The 14,983-nt window shown below is 43.7% G+C and overlaps 1 protein-coding gene across 1 annotated transcript in view; it reads left to right on the top strand.

Moving 5' to 3' along the window:
• The window catches only part of MTUS2 (microtubule associated tumor suppressor candidate 2), a 351,323-nt gene that overhangs the window by 295,059 nt on the left and 41,281 nt on the right, over positions 1-14,983 (top strand). The gene's annotated exons all lie outside the window — the stretch shown is intronic.

Genomic DNA, 14,983 nt, shown 5'->3' with positions numbered 1-14,983 from the left:
AAGTTCAGGAACTTGGAAGAGGAAGAATTGTGACTGAAGCATTTGTCACAAGCACAGAGGGGTTTCAGGATGTTTTTAGCAGTGAAGCAGATGCAGAAACTTAGAAGTCCAAGTCCCCAACTGCTGCAGCTGAAATGGAAAGTGTAACTGAGATATCGATACTTGTGAACAAATGCAAAACCAATCCATGCATTGAGTCAAACAAAGGTGCTGGATGAAGGAAAGATTTGCTTTCTCACAGTACTTATCTACTGTTACTGTTCACCACAGATGAGGCAGAGTTGTCCCTGTTACAGACCTGCCAATTCCTGAAGACGAGAGAATAACATCATGTTGCATTTAGAATAGCATAGGATAACATTAACATAGCATTTAGGAGATTACGTTCAGCAGATACAGAGAGCATACAGAAAACATTGACAATAATTAGAGAAGCTTATTTATTCACTAAACCCAAGACAAAAAGAGAAAAGTTTAAAAGATGACCACAGTAACTTGTAGGTGTTGTTTGTTTCAAGGGCTGTTTAGTGATCTGGGAAATCTAGCTTGGGTCTGAGGTCCAGACCTGGTTCACCTGATGTCCATGTATTTTATACCATCCCAGGTTAAGCTGGTGTCCCAACTACTTTGTAAATCAGGCAAACGATCACCAGCAGTAGAACCCAAAGTTTGGATAATATCCTTGATTGCCTGCTTTTCTACTCTGGGAAGAGACAAGAGTAAGCTTTCAATATTAAAATGGGAGAAAGAAAACAAAAAAAAAACCAAACCAGAGATTCAAACAGTCTTTAAAAATTCTGAAATACTTTATTCAGGTGTTGTTTTTTTTTTTTTTTATATTAGTGGGAAAGTTTACCTTTGAACAAATACCGTAGTTCATACTTTTCCCCAAGTGGGAGATTCTGTTGCTGGGGGGAGCTTCACTGAACTGAAAAACCAGGGAATTTTTAAAAAGTACTAAATATTTTAAATTCCTTCCCAGAGGATTTCCCCCCTCTATTTTTCTTCAGTCTTGACGTTTCTGGGTCTGATGGACATTTGTAAAGCTTTTTTTTTTTTGCCTTTTTTTTTGGAGCTGACTGTGGAATGTCCTTGATTAAAGCAGAGGGAAACAAAAAAGGGCAGAGCAGTGTCTACTCAGCTTTGTCTGTGCGTTGTCCACTGGGGAGAGATTTTTCATCTCGTGCCTCTCTTTGCTGAAGGAATTCTGGAAGCTTGGGCATATGTCCTTCATCTCCTCTGGATATGTTTTAAATGAGAACAGCTGCTTCAGCTGAGCTTTGAAACGACTGTCATCCTGTTGGTGCATGTTAGATCTGTCCTGAGAATGCCTCCTAAATTGAAAACCTCAGGGGACTTAATTTAATAGAGTCCTCTCTAAGTCCTGGCAGGGCATAGCTGTTCCTCCCGTTCCCAGTTCCTCTGCACTGTCAGGCCAGCTGTGGGGAGGGATTGCAGTAATACTCATTTGAGTGCCTGGAGGGCTTGGAGGTAAAAAATACTATATCTGTGGAATTTAAGCACCTTCAGGCTTGGTCAGGATTAGATGTAGGTTTTTTTCAGACCCACTGTTGGACTCACCTGTTTTCAGCCTGAGTGTCCATCCCTTCTGGGCTTGTCTGGTCACCCTGGAGTGTATATATCACTGTTCAGCACAGTGTAAGACACCTGTGACTTGCTGCTCACTGCTGGAACCATTTAACATGGACACCTCCAAGGCAAAGACACCCCTCATAGTCATCATGAGCCCAGCAGTTGCCCATTAGGCTCTCAGAATTGGTACCTGTGTTAGGAATACAGTTGCTTTAGGCTCCATTTTTGGTGAATGGAGGCAGGTAAGCACTTCCAGAAGACTATTTACAGCACCAAAGATCTGAATTTCTGCTCGAGGTATTTCCCTTCTCAATTGAGGCCTTCAGGGAGGCCTAAGGACACTGCATTTTGAAAGTCAATGCTTAAATTGGGAGCCTACATGTAGTGGGATGACCTGGGACTACTCAAGCAATTGCATAACTGGGGAGTCTGTTGCCTTGCAACACAGACACAGACTTCCAAGTTTTTGAGTGTCAGTCGAAAATCTAATCTGTAGACATTTTCTGAGGTGGCATTATTGTTTGAAAGCTTGAGCAAAATTGTATTGGCTGGCTTTGAGTTAGGGCAGCATGGAAAAAGAAACTTTTCTCATTATAAAAATAATAGTAATTGTGTGTGTTTCTGAGAAGCCTGCAGGCAAACTGGTTGAGGTCTGAGTAGAACTGCAGTTTAGCAAGGGAATAATACTCATCCAGGAACAAGGTGGGGCCTTATTTCGGAGAAGTTTGGGGTTGATTTGTCCAACTGGCAGTTCTACTCAGACCTCAAGCCCAGCAGAGGGCCCAATCCTACTTTGGTGCTAGGGAGCCTCTTTGGGCTGATGGTCACCCATAGCCTAATTTTAGTATGTCTCTCTCTCCCTACACCACACTAAAATAATGTCCAATACATAGATTTTTCTCTGAATTGGAGCTGAATTCTGTTGGAAAATGTCCTACCAGACAGCGAGGACTGGACTGAGTCTTAAAAGCAACCAAAGGACCGGTGTTTTGTACACAGGTAGGAGTCTCCCCATGCCCGTAGCTCTGTCTTGCTCACATTATTTCTGTTCTCTTTCTAGAGTTGGGGAAAGCATCAATGCAAACAGTCCAGCAGACATGTTTAGCTGAAGAAAGAGAGCATCAATATGTAGTACAGAATGTTGGCCCACACCAGCAGTTTCTTTGAGTGCTTTCCAATTTTAAGCACTTGCTGAGGCAACCTTTAGGTTGCATGACTATTTTCTTTGGGTTTTGTTGGATTATTTTTTTTTGGCTAGTCCAGACCACTGCTGAATTGTATCCTGGAATCATATCTCTCTCTCTCTCAGCTGAAAATGTTCTTAATAGGCAAGATTCATTAAATAGGCATCGAGGAGTGCACAATATGTAGCAGTACATAATACAGACCCATTAAATGACAGCTAAACCAATTTGCTATCTAGGGAAAAAGCCTGGGCAATCAAAGCGGGTGATGACTGAGGCAGTGGACAAAAAAATCTAAAAACAGTGGTTCTGACATAAGCATTCAGCTAGTTATGAAAAATAATGATTGCAGTGCCTGTGGATAGCATGGCTTCTAATTATTATTTAATTAGCAAGTTAATTAGTTAAGGTTCTCAGGTATGCATGCATGACTCCTGTTGACTTTGGGAACCGCTTCAAACTTATTCTGAAAAGGTGCAGATTGGGTTTGTCCTTAGTGTTGGGTGTTCATCATGCCAATATCAAACCTTGTGCTGTGAGGGATTCTCCAAAGTGAACAAGTGACTGGCAGGAGCTGGAGTGATGAAGTGAAGAGGATACCATGAAAACTTTCTAAAGCAAATATTGCGAAGGGCTCCCCCCGACTTGGGTTGCTCCTGACCTGGTCTGGCTTGTTAGCCCCGCATTAATGATTTATTATTATTATAATTAAAGTCCCGGGCCAGTTTCACCCCGTTCAGCAAAGTGGCCGGCAGCAGTCCTTCTTAGAAGTGGTAACAGTGCCATCTAAAGGAGAGTAGCACAAAGTGACGAATTCTGGATGGTTAATCCTTCTAGACACAAATAGGGAGAAAAAAAAAAAAATCCCCTTCATATCTCTAGTACACTCAGAGCAGATGAGTTTGTGTTGAGAACTGTGGGGGCCAAACTGGTGCTGAGGAATAGAAACCAGTCTAATGCCTTTCTGCCAGTACAGCATGCCTGGACAGCTGGAAGGAGGAGTCTGGCTGCAAGTTCTGCCTCTGAAATTTGAAATTAGGACTCCAGATCTACAGTGCCTGTGAGGGGAAGGGATCCTTTCTGGGCTGCAGACCCCAAGGGAGGGAGCAGGGAAGGGAAAGGGTTATCCTGGGGTAGTCTATCTCATGATCTGCATGGACATGGAGGGGTTCCAGACTTGCAGCACAGCCCTGCGATCTTTACCACTGGGGAAAACTTCTCAGGCCAGGTCGCAGAACCGGGACATAATCAGATCAGCTGTGAATCGGGGAACCACACAGGTGCCCTGAACAAGGGTTAGGACAGCACTGCAGTACTTGATGGCATCCCAGCATTTTGCCTACCAACATTGGGAAAGACGTGTCACTAGTAACCAGTGTGTGTGTTTGTCTCTGCACCTGAGTGTGGGTTAATTTTGGGAGGCTATACAATACACGTCTTCCAGACAAGTGCACACACAGAGTAGCATCATGCAAAATCTAGGATGGATGAGGAAAACCTTTTCCCCCATTCTAATAACTGGGATATATGTGCATTTTTCAGAGTAATGTTTCTGTCCTGTGAATAGACAATATACCCCCCAGTGTCATGTAACTACCTTGTCCAAGTGCTAACGACCTCTTGTGTTAGAGACAACATTGGTTGCACTGGTTATAAATCACTTGGTGCTTCCCACCATTGCATCCGAAGAACATTTCAAGAGCTTATCTCAGGCTGAGCCAAAATCGTTTATTTGTACAGCTGTCTGTGAGAATGGGTTTAGGAGAAATATATCTATTGTTTGTGCCTGGTAGTGGCACAATGGTAAGAAGTCAACACTCATCAGAAAGACTGACCTTCTGGCTTTCAGGGGTAGTACTTTCCCAACATTTGCAAAATGTGTTAGATTTTGGCCCAGGAATATTCCTTAGAAAAGAGGAACTCCTCCCTTATCATTATTACAGCTTGGGTAGATTTCCTGTTTTCAGCAAGTTTAGTCTTTTCTTTGCTCCTGCTGGAGACCAGAGCAAACAGAACAACTCAATCTTTTCATTTTGTATCCTGGAAAAAATCCATTTTGGACTCATCAAACCGACAGTCTAGGGATATGAATCAAAAACATCTTATTGTGAGACAAACAAAACACTTTGTTTACTTGGGAGGAAAAAATTAGAAAGAAGCTTTGTCACATTTAGGACTTTCTAAATTACTTTTTAAGTAGAAATGCACAAGATTTAGTATTGGGGGCTATTAGTTATGGTAAAACAGAACAGTAGGAATCGAAGTGTTACAATGAAGGCTCTATAACGTGGCTGCTATGGGACCTACAGGACACTCACACATGGTCAGTCTGCCCAAAGAATGGATCAGGGCTTGTGAACTGAAGGAAGGTGTCTTCTGCAGCTCCTCTGCTTATTTGCTGTGGGTGCTAAAAGAGAGGCAGTGAGAAGGCAGGTTGCTGCAGGAATAGAAACTTTAAATCTTAAATATCTTTCCCCTCCTCATCCTCTGGGTAACTGGATGTTACCAGAGTATGCTACACATGGCCTGTAGGAAGATCATTTCATCCAAGCTCTCCTCCTCTGTGCCAGTGTTCCCCTCATTTTCCCTCGCACAGCACCTCTCAGTGCTCAGTGTTTTGCTGCGGTGACTGCAGAGCCAGATACTCGCTGCACTGTGCCCTTCAGGTCTGCCAATAAACCCACCTCTCACCTAACACAGGATCTGAGGCACGTTTTTCATTTTTCTGAGCCTCAATGCCCAGCTGTTAGTTGGGGACACCAAGGAACTGCCATCACATGAGGGCGCCCTGGAGGAAAAAAATAAATTAGTATTTGTGATGCACTCTGATATCGGGGGTGAGATGATAAAAAAACAGCCTGTGAGGAAAATCGGCACTTTGCAGTCAGTGCAGAGGATAGCATGGGTGATAAATAAGGCCTTGGGCTACAGAATGAATGAATGAATGAATGAAGAAAACCAGCAAATTCAGAAATAAGTACTGACATGCCTATTCACTGGGCAAAGTGGGAGTGCTTTGCTGTGCCCCCTGCTGTGACTGTATGGTGGATCCACCCCATGGAGTGGAGATCCATCCACCTGGGTACCGCTCCATTTCACTGTGCTGCTGGTGGGGTTTGGATGCAGTCCCACACCCATCAAAGGGGCATGGGGGTGTGGGCTGGCTGGAGTGGAGACGGTGATGGCGAATATTGGGTATTGTGAGAAAACAGAGAGAAATGCCCTGCTGAGGGCTCCTGGGGTGGGCACTGTGTGAGGTGGAAGGGGGGACGGGTGGTGCAGTTGCCTGTTCCATACAGTTTAGCTGTGTGCTCCTGGATAGCCCAAGTCCCACAGCAGGATTTCCTCTGTGATGTGGACCCACTTGCACAAGCTCCTTCCTCACTGCAAATGGGGCAATAAGATAACCTCTGCCTCTGAGGTGCACCCTCTTCTCCTGGGTCTGGTGGGTGTCCCTGCTCCAGCCTTGTGCCCTATGGCCGTATGGCTGAGGAGGGGAGAAGAACCAGGAAAGCAATAAAAAGAGGAGGCACTTGGGCCTTGTCAGGCCACCCCTGTCTCCAGTAAGATGCTTTTCTCAGACCTTACCCAGCAGAGTGAGGAGTGGGAGAGAGTAACTCATGCCCAGGAAAGCAGGCAATGGGCAGCACGAGCAATGGCATTTGGAGGGGCAGGAAGGGAGCAGCTGCAAAATCTTCTCTTTACCTGAAATCCTGAGGCTGCAAAGCAACCACAAAGTCTCTGCAGAAGGGTTTTAAGGTGAAGCACTAAAGGCTGATGTTTGAGTAAATTCAGGTGGGAACATAGCTGAAAAATGGTAGGTAAAGAGTTAATTGCTTAGCAAAAAGGCTGCTTCTTCCTTTTGTGTGAAGAGGGGATGCCTCAAACATGCTAATTGTAAGTGCTTTCAGTTAAATAGCAGTTAAAAGTAGAACAGGTGAAAAAAATACATACACTCACACACACATATATATAGAATCATGGAATCATCTTGGTTGGAAGGGACCTTCAAGATCATCTAGTCCAACCATCAGCCTAACTCTGAAAAAAAACCCCATCACTAAACCATGTCCCCCAGCACCATGTCAACCATATATATGTATATATAAACCATATATATGTATATATAAAACTGTTTTTAGTTAAGGGCTAATTATCTCCATCCAGCAATTGGCCACTGGGGACTCCACAGTGGAAAAGGAATAAAAAGGAGTGCTCAGGGGACTTTACTTCTGAGAAATTGGTAGAGATTTTTCTTCTCTCCCCATAGCTTCAGTTCCCCCTGCAGCGTCAGAGGATGAGCCCTGTCTGGACCCATTTGTGCTGGTGGAGCAGACACTGCCTGGCTTTGCCTGGTGTGACTGGCTGTGGCACACCTCTGCCAGCGCTTTGGAGATGGGTTCATGGCAATGCCAAGCAAATCCTGCTGGAAATAACCTACTGACCATGGAGGCAGGGGTCGGGGGAGTGGGAAGGGAAGCAAGTGAAGGGGAAACTGTGGGTAGCACAGACAGCGTGTGCCAAGATGAAGCTGCAATGGGGCTTCTTCACAGAGCCGCTGGCAAAGGTGGTGCCAGGGCTGGGGGAAAAGCTGCCCAGTGGTCCTGCCTGACCTCTCCGCCTCTCCTTTTGGAGCAATAAATAATGCTAGGCAGCTCTACAGACATGTCACTGCTTTTGATTTCTGCACTGTCAGTGTTTTACTCTGCAGGTGGCTATACCATCCAATGCACAGCACTATCCTCAGGCACCTCAAAAGGGTCTGTTTAGGTAAGACACAAAATGCTGCTATCCCATCACTACGTAGAGCTTTTCACTAGTGACTACAAGTGTCCAGGGGTTAGCCTCAGCTGGGAACACACCAGAAGGGCCTCTCACCAGCTTTGCAACCAAACTGGGGGCAAATGTTAGACTTCTACAGATACCCTACACTGCTCCCAGGCAGCATGGCTTGCTCTGCTTCAGTGTCTGCAAGACAGAACGAAGAAAGTGCAGGGAACCTCTTGACTTCTCCCCCTGTCCCCAGTAGCTTTCTCATAGCAACTGCTGTGACAAATAGTGCAAATTTTGGTTTTGGAGGGGTAGAAGAACATGCTTCCCTGGCAAGAGCTGGGGTAGTTATATGGACTTGCTTTGAAAAAACTCCAAATTAGAGTATGTATGTATCCCTTGGTTGGAGAAGAATATTGTTAGTTACACATAAATATTTTTTAAAAAAATAGGAATAACAATTCTAGAATCCAGCAACTTTGACATTCTTGGATCACTACTTTTTGCCAGAAATGTACTAGCAACATTTGCTTTAACCATGGGAAGGTATGGTCTTGGTACAGGCAGTCTGGAATAGTGATTTCAAAGACCATGTGTGGCTGCCATGGTTAGACCTGTGACAGAGTAATTGTGGAACTATTAAGTGCTTTGAATCCATTTATAACATCAGACACTACTCGCCAGATAAGTGAAAATGATTGTGAACTGGCTGGGAAGTAGGGTCGCTTTTCTCTGAATTAATAACTTTCTTGTCTCTGAATTAACAATCTTCACTTTCAAAATTACCTGAACAGGATGTGTAATATTAGAAGTTTCTCAGTTACCTTTCTGGGACAGTTGAAGGGATGAGAAGCCTGCACCTTCCTCACAAAGTGCTTGAAATCAAGCAGCTCCAGCACCAGCAAGGAAGCTCCAGAGTTCATACAGGGCCCCCAGACATGTTAATCAGTGCAGTACAGCAGCTACTGCTGGATACATACTGAAAAGGAAATTTCCTCAGATCAATCATGTTTGTTTTTTTTTAATTTTCTTTGATTGGTTCACTGAGTGCTCTCCTCAGATACTCTATCAAGATTTCTGGTAAGAAAGTAACAGAACAAAGACTTTGCAATTCATTGTAGATCAATAGGTGCAAGGCTCATATATGAAAGTGTTAATCACACTAGAAATTGAAGAATTTTTCTGCTTCCATGAGAAACCAGAAATATTTAACAAATGAAATTTCATAAATACCTCTTAGGGAATTTGGCGAGGCTGGGCAAAGTTTTCACTAAGAGGGAGCAAATGCAGGATCTGTAACTGTCATTGGCAGTGGGGGGGATGAGATCTGGCCTGTCTGGGTAAGAGGGATCTCATCCTCTCGTCAAAAAGCTGAGCCTCCCTTCAGAGAGAAACCTTTAGCACAGCTCTTGTTTTATACACGTTCAGAAGATTTCACGTTAATTTCAGTGTATGATGAGATAAAATGTAAATCTTAACATTGCTGTAAAATAGGAGGCCATACCCCGACTCACAAATAATCTTCAGAAGCAATTTCAAGACCAAATTTTTGAACAAAAATCTAAGGAAGGCCACAATTAACCTAGAGATAGAGCAAACACCCCATTACCAACCCAGAAGCAGCAGTGACCACTGAGTTACCTGACATACATTGACATGCTGGTTTTACTTCCCAGTAACCTGTCCCTCTGCCACATCCCTGTCCCTCTCACCCATGTGGCCAACCTCAGGCATCCCCTGGTGGCTCAGTCTGTTGCTGCAGCCTCACCTGGAAATGCCCATTGTAGCATCCCAGCAGCTCTCCTGCCCTCACATACACACACGTAGCCTCCTCTACCTCCTCCCTGCTCCTATTTTTAGACCTCTGACAGTAATACTTTTGTTTGGTTTTTTTCCATTATCTCCAGGGCGAAGTGGCATGGCTGTATTGATATAGATATGGCCTATAATAACATATATAGGCATCATCATAATAATGGCAATAATGATCAGTGTAATAGAAATTAAGTTTTTTAAGGAATCTTCCTGCATCTGCAGCCTAGTAAGAGAAATCATTTATTATCCATAAGAAAGGTCTGGCAATGCTAAATGTCTATCAAACCAGCTATGTGCCAGCTTTTTGATTGCAGAAATAACAGGCTCGATGTATAATTGCCTTGATTTGGTTTTAGCCATCACAAATCACAAATGCTAGCCTTACTTGAAAAATCATTTTTTATCTTCTTAATTGCCAGTGCAATAATATCTGTTTAAGTAACATTAGCTTGTTGTGTTTAACTGAATTACACAGAACAAGGAACAAAAAGATGTTGTCTGGATTGAATCGGGTGCGCTAAAAACAGAAAGCACTTGGCTGACTTGAAGTATTCCTTTTAGTTAATATTTTATCTCTATATAGCAATCTCATCAGAATTTAGGACTTTAACATGTTTATTATTCCACAGTTATCCCAGCAGAATGGTAGACATTTCATAGAATCATAGAATCATCTAGGTTGGAAGAGACCCTTGGGATCATCAAGTCCAACCATCTACCCTACTCTACAAAGTCCCCCCCTACACCATATCCCCCAACACCACATCTAAACGGTTCTTAAACACATCCAGGGATGGTGACTCAACCACCTCCCTGAGCAGCCCATTACAATGCCCGACCACTCGTTCTGTGAAAAATTCTTTCCTAATGTTCAGTCTAAACCTACCCTGTTGGAGCTTGAGGTGGTATAAAGATGACGTTCCAGCCTGGAGGGCTTAGCATCTAAATAGGCAATAGCCCAATTAAAACTGGGGAGTTAAAGTGGCTGAGTCTTGGAGATTACCATGTGTCTAGTTTATTGGGGGATTTATATAGGAAGATAGTCATGCATTTGTGTACCTGCACACAGATGCACACACCTGCAAGCACACATCTACAGTCTGTTCTGCTGTCTCAAATACCCTCTGGGAAGACGTGTTTTCAGTGAATTTATGGGAGATCAGGCTGGAGCATCACAGTGCCTGGGATCACTGACAGGCTCACAGTGACAGGCACCACTGGAGAAGGACCAGACCGCGTGGTGTCCTCCCGGTGTGTCACCTAAGTGCAATAGCAAGGGCAGGCAAGAAGTCAAAGCAAAACCACATTTGTGGGGAGGCGCAGAGGCAGCGATGGTTGTGTGTGCGCAGCTCTGGGTGCGCCGTAGAAGAGAGCACAGTGATTACAGCTTCTCTTCTGCAGCCAGGGATATTCCCACTGTTCGTGCTCATTTACACCGAAGGGGTGTGATGAATATTTCACATCACACACAAGCTCGTCCCTCCTGCCCTTGGCAGTGTTTCCTGAGGAGCAGCGCGTGTCTCTGGGCTGCTGCAGAAACCAGCAGCAGTACATGTCCTGGGCAGCACTGCTGGGCTGGTGGCTGCCTCCAAGGCAAGCAGGCTGCACAGCTCTTCCTATTCTCCCACTCTGAGTTCATCTGTGGGGAAAAAATAAGCTACATTTCTTCCTTAGTGCACTGAGAAAAAAGAGACCTTGGTATATATAGAGAGGATTGTGTTTGGAGAGACATAAAAAGGAGCATGTTGTGCAATTGTATATATTGGATTATTGTAGATGTTGAATGGTACTGCTAAAATAAGAAGGCAGGATGGAGTAAAACTGAAATTGTATACATTCATCATAAATGTGAACTCAGCTTCTTGTCCATTAAGCAACACAATCACTACGTGTTGTAAAGGAAAGCTATCTTTATAGACAAATATACGTGTGTATATATTTATAGTAGTAGAATGAATAGTCCCAGAAATCTTTAACATGACGTGAGCAAAACTTAGTCCTTAATGAAGCATTTCTTACCTTGGAGCTAGAGATGAAGAGATGTTAGAAAGCAAAGTGGAGCCTCCCCTCTGCTCTGCCGTGGGCCTTCCATGCCAGTCGGAGCAAGGGGCTCAGTGCAGGGGTCAGTCCAGCAGCCATGGGCACAGTGTAGGTGTCAGTCAGGTGAAGGAGGCCTGGTCTACAGTCAATGGACATCACTCAGAGTGATGCTTCCCCTTGTGGAAGCATCTATAGGGGGAGCCTACTCACAGATAGTACAAGGATGGTGTGCTGAATGGGGAGTGCTGGGTTTCACCACCACTTACCAGAGAGGTGCCTGAACTTGGCCTTTTTCTGGGAATGTGCTTGAGATGCCTTTATACTTCTGAGGTTTGGTGCCCCAGACACTTGGCTGCATGCTGCAAGAGGCCCTTCTTGGTCCCATGACTCTTCTGTTCTGCGCAGGGACTCACCTTCCCCAAGAGCAGAACAAAGTAGTTTTTTCCCTTAATCTGGAGTGCTGCATCACCTGGCACATGGGACCTTCTTTTTGTACCCAACATAGTCACCTCCCTCAGGCCAAGAAAGACTGTTAAGTAAGTAGTTGAACCCTGCAGCAGCTGAAGTTGGCTGTATTTCTGGACATGACTTTTGGAGCTTCTTAAAAAAGCTTGTGTAATATTGAGCTGCCTACTTTGGGCTGCCCTACATTTATCTCCAGGCAGGAGATAAGCACCAAGGCAGGACTTCAGGCAGGAGATAAAGCCCCCCAGCCCCCTGGAGGGGTTTTGAGCATATTACAGCAATGACAACCCACCAATGACTTTCAGGCTAGGGAAAGCAATGCTTGAAGGGTGTAAGTGCCTGCAGAGTTACTCTGTCCTGGAAAATAGGAGGAAAATGTTCAGGAGGGACTAGATGTTGTCCATAGCTCTCTGCATTTCTGGTGGGATCCATACAGCAAAGGAAAAAGGTTTTAAGGTTTCTTTCTTCTCTGACTGTAAAGAAGCAGAAAACACCTCTAGATTTGGCACAAGCATGCAGATATTTGGCCTGACTTTCTTGCTTTCACTGTTTGCTAGTGGACATTTTTAAAAACAAACATATTGCAAAGGAGCATAACATACCCAAAGCAATGGCTAAATACATTACACGAACTCATTTAAAAATAAGCATGGAACAGTTGAATATACACTATACATTTGTGTAGGTGCCGTGCACATGATTATAGCGCTTGAACTTCTTTCTTATACTTTTGGAATAGCTTCTGTTGCATGTAAAACAGCATTGTACCTATCTTTGGTTAAAATTAAGAACTGGAAGTTACTGAGTTTTCAGAGCATTAAAAATTGTTCTGTCTTCTCTCCCTTGCCCAAAGGCATTTTTAAACGTCATTGGCAGAAAGACTTCAGCAGGTTATTTACTGTGTTCCTCCACCACTGCTTATTTCTAAGCTAGAAAGTTCTGCTGATATAACACTTTGTCTCTCCAAAATTACTGCTGTGGTCCCAGGGGGTGAAACCGGAAATATCTTTAAGTCTTCTTGTGTAGATCCATCAGCAGATGAATTTTGAACTGATGCACAAGAGGGATTTTGCAGCAATATAGTGGAACTTTCCCTGTTGATGAAAATTCCTGGCAGATGAGAAGTTGCTTCCGTGCAAAACAAGGCTGGAAAATACAGATAGACTATGGCAAAAATTCCCACCTTTAAGCATTTCAAGACCATGTGCCACATCTGCAAGAATCTCTCATTTAGACAGAAAAAGAAGTTCTGACTTGATCTTCAATTTTGCAGGTGCAATTTCATATCCTCATTGCATTCCATGTGGCTTGTGTTTACAGATTTTAGCAGCTAGGCAGCCACATATTTGTTTTGTGGACTGTGAGCTGCCTACACTTCTGAGCACACAAAACCAACGTGCTCGCATTCCCATTGATTCATTTTTGATGAGTGATGGGTGCAGCAAAGCCAGGCTGAAACCAGCTCTGCCTTGAGCTGTTTTCAGTACAATCCTGACTTGCCTCTGTACAAACCAAAGACCGAGACTTCATCCCTTCATGCCTACCATCTCATAACTGGCTGATACTAACCCCGTGGAGAGCCTGGCTCAGAGAGGGTATTTGGACTGGGCAGTAGCATGGAGTGATTTGGATCATAAAGAGAGCTGGGCCCATTCAAACAGAATGTGTTCCAATGCAACTAGATGTTAATGAACACATGCAAATGCAGAATACAGGTCATCCCTTCAGAACTGTGGTCTGAGTGTCCGCTGGAAAGGAGTAATTCTAGGAGTAATTAGAGTTTCTGGTGTCAGAGAAAATCAATGTGAGCTCCTACTGGGAACACATTGTGAAAAACTGTCAAGGTCTTTAAGAGAATAAATCAGACGTGGCAAGTAGAAGTAAGAGGGTGATAACACCTGCATATTCCTCACTGACGAGACTGATATTAGAATATGGCATTTAGCATTGGTGCCCACACATCTTCAGGAAACAATGAAAAAATGGGGAGGAAACAGAGAAGAGCAATAAGGAACTGCGAGGGTTGGAAAAATCCTTTGCTGGGAGACACTGCAGAGCACAATTGATTTTCTTTGTAAAAAAGGACAAAGTAGCTTGAGCCCAGAGCAGAAGAATCACCATAAAAAGGTACTGCTGTGTACCAGAGGACTCTTTTTTCCAGTAAGGGAAGGTTTAGCAGAAACCACTGGCTGAAAGCAGAAGCTTTACACCTTCAGCACAGGAAGGAAGCACAGACTTTTAGCAGTAGAGGTGATCAGTTATTGGAACAAACCACTGTGAAAAGGGGAAGCAGGTCCACATCTTCATGTCGGCAGTTCACTGCCAGATGTCTTTGTAGAGGGGTTGTTTTCATCAAGTACAGTTACACAACAGTAGCAGCATAAAATATAATGTCCTGTGATACAAAAATCATGTTATTTGATTGAATCATCCCTATATCCTTAAATTCTACAAAGATCTGTTGGCAGCAAGAATCTGGTCGTATAACATCTGGCAATGCAGTAGGTGTTAGAGAAGAGACACCTATTTTAAGGTCAGAAGCCTTTTTCAGATAAATATTAAGATGTGATCTCCATGCAGAAGAGCCTTTTGTCATACTCTCTAGCGCAGGGCTTCTTGCACTTTCTTCTGAAGTTTCTGGCAATAATCACTGTTAGATGCAGGATCTGGATTAGAAGGACTCAAAGACATATCCACATGGCAATTATTGTGTTCTAATGATTTTGACATTAATTTTTTGCTATCCTTTCAAGTGTAAAGTATATCCACTTGGTATTCTTTCTGTGTCCTCGCAGACATCCAAAAGAATGTAGCTGTGCTTTTGAATCAGACACTCAAAACGCAGCCTGTCTCTTGCTTACCTCTGTCTGAGCTCTCTGGTTCCAGAAATGAACTCTGAAAGACTTCAGCTTCAATCTCCTGGAATTCCCTGGCCTTGCTCTCACCCCTGAGATCTGATTCAAATGCTGCTTCCTACATTAGAGAAGTAATTGCAGAAGGCAGTGGAGTTTTTGATATAATGATTTGAGAACTGTCTATTGTGATTTCTTCTTAAAGCCAGCTCTAGCTAAACAGATGCTGAAGACAGAGAAAGTAGTATAAATGATGCATTTTTA

The sequence above is a fragment of the Calidris pugnax genome, unplaced genomic scaffold (genome assembly GCF_001431845.1).
Source record: "Calidris pugnax isolate Ruff unplaced genomic scaffold, ASM143184v1 scaffold20, whole genome shotgun sequence".
Taxonomy (NCBI): Eukaryota; Metazoa; Chordata; class Aves; order Charadriiformes; family Scolopacidae; genus Calidris; species Calidris pugnax.
Note: the sequence above shows the minus strand (reverse complement) of the source record. Positions and strands in the feature narration are given on the sequence as shown.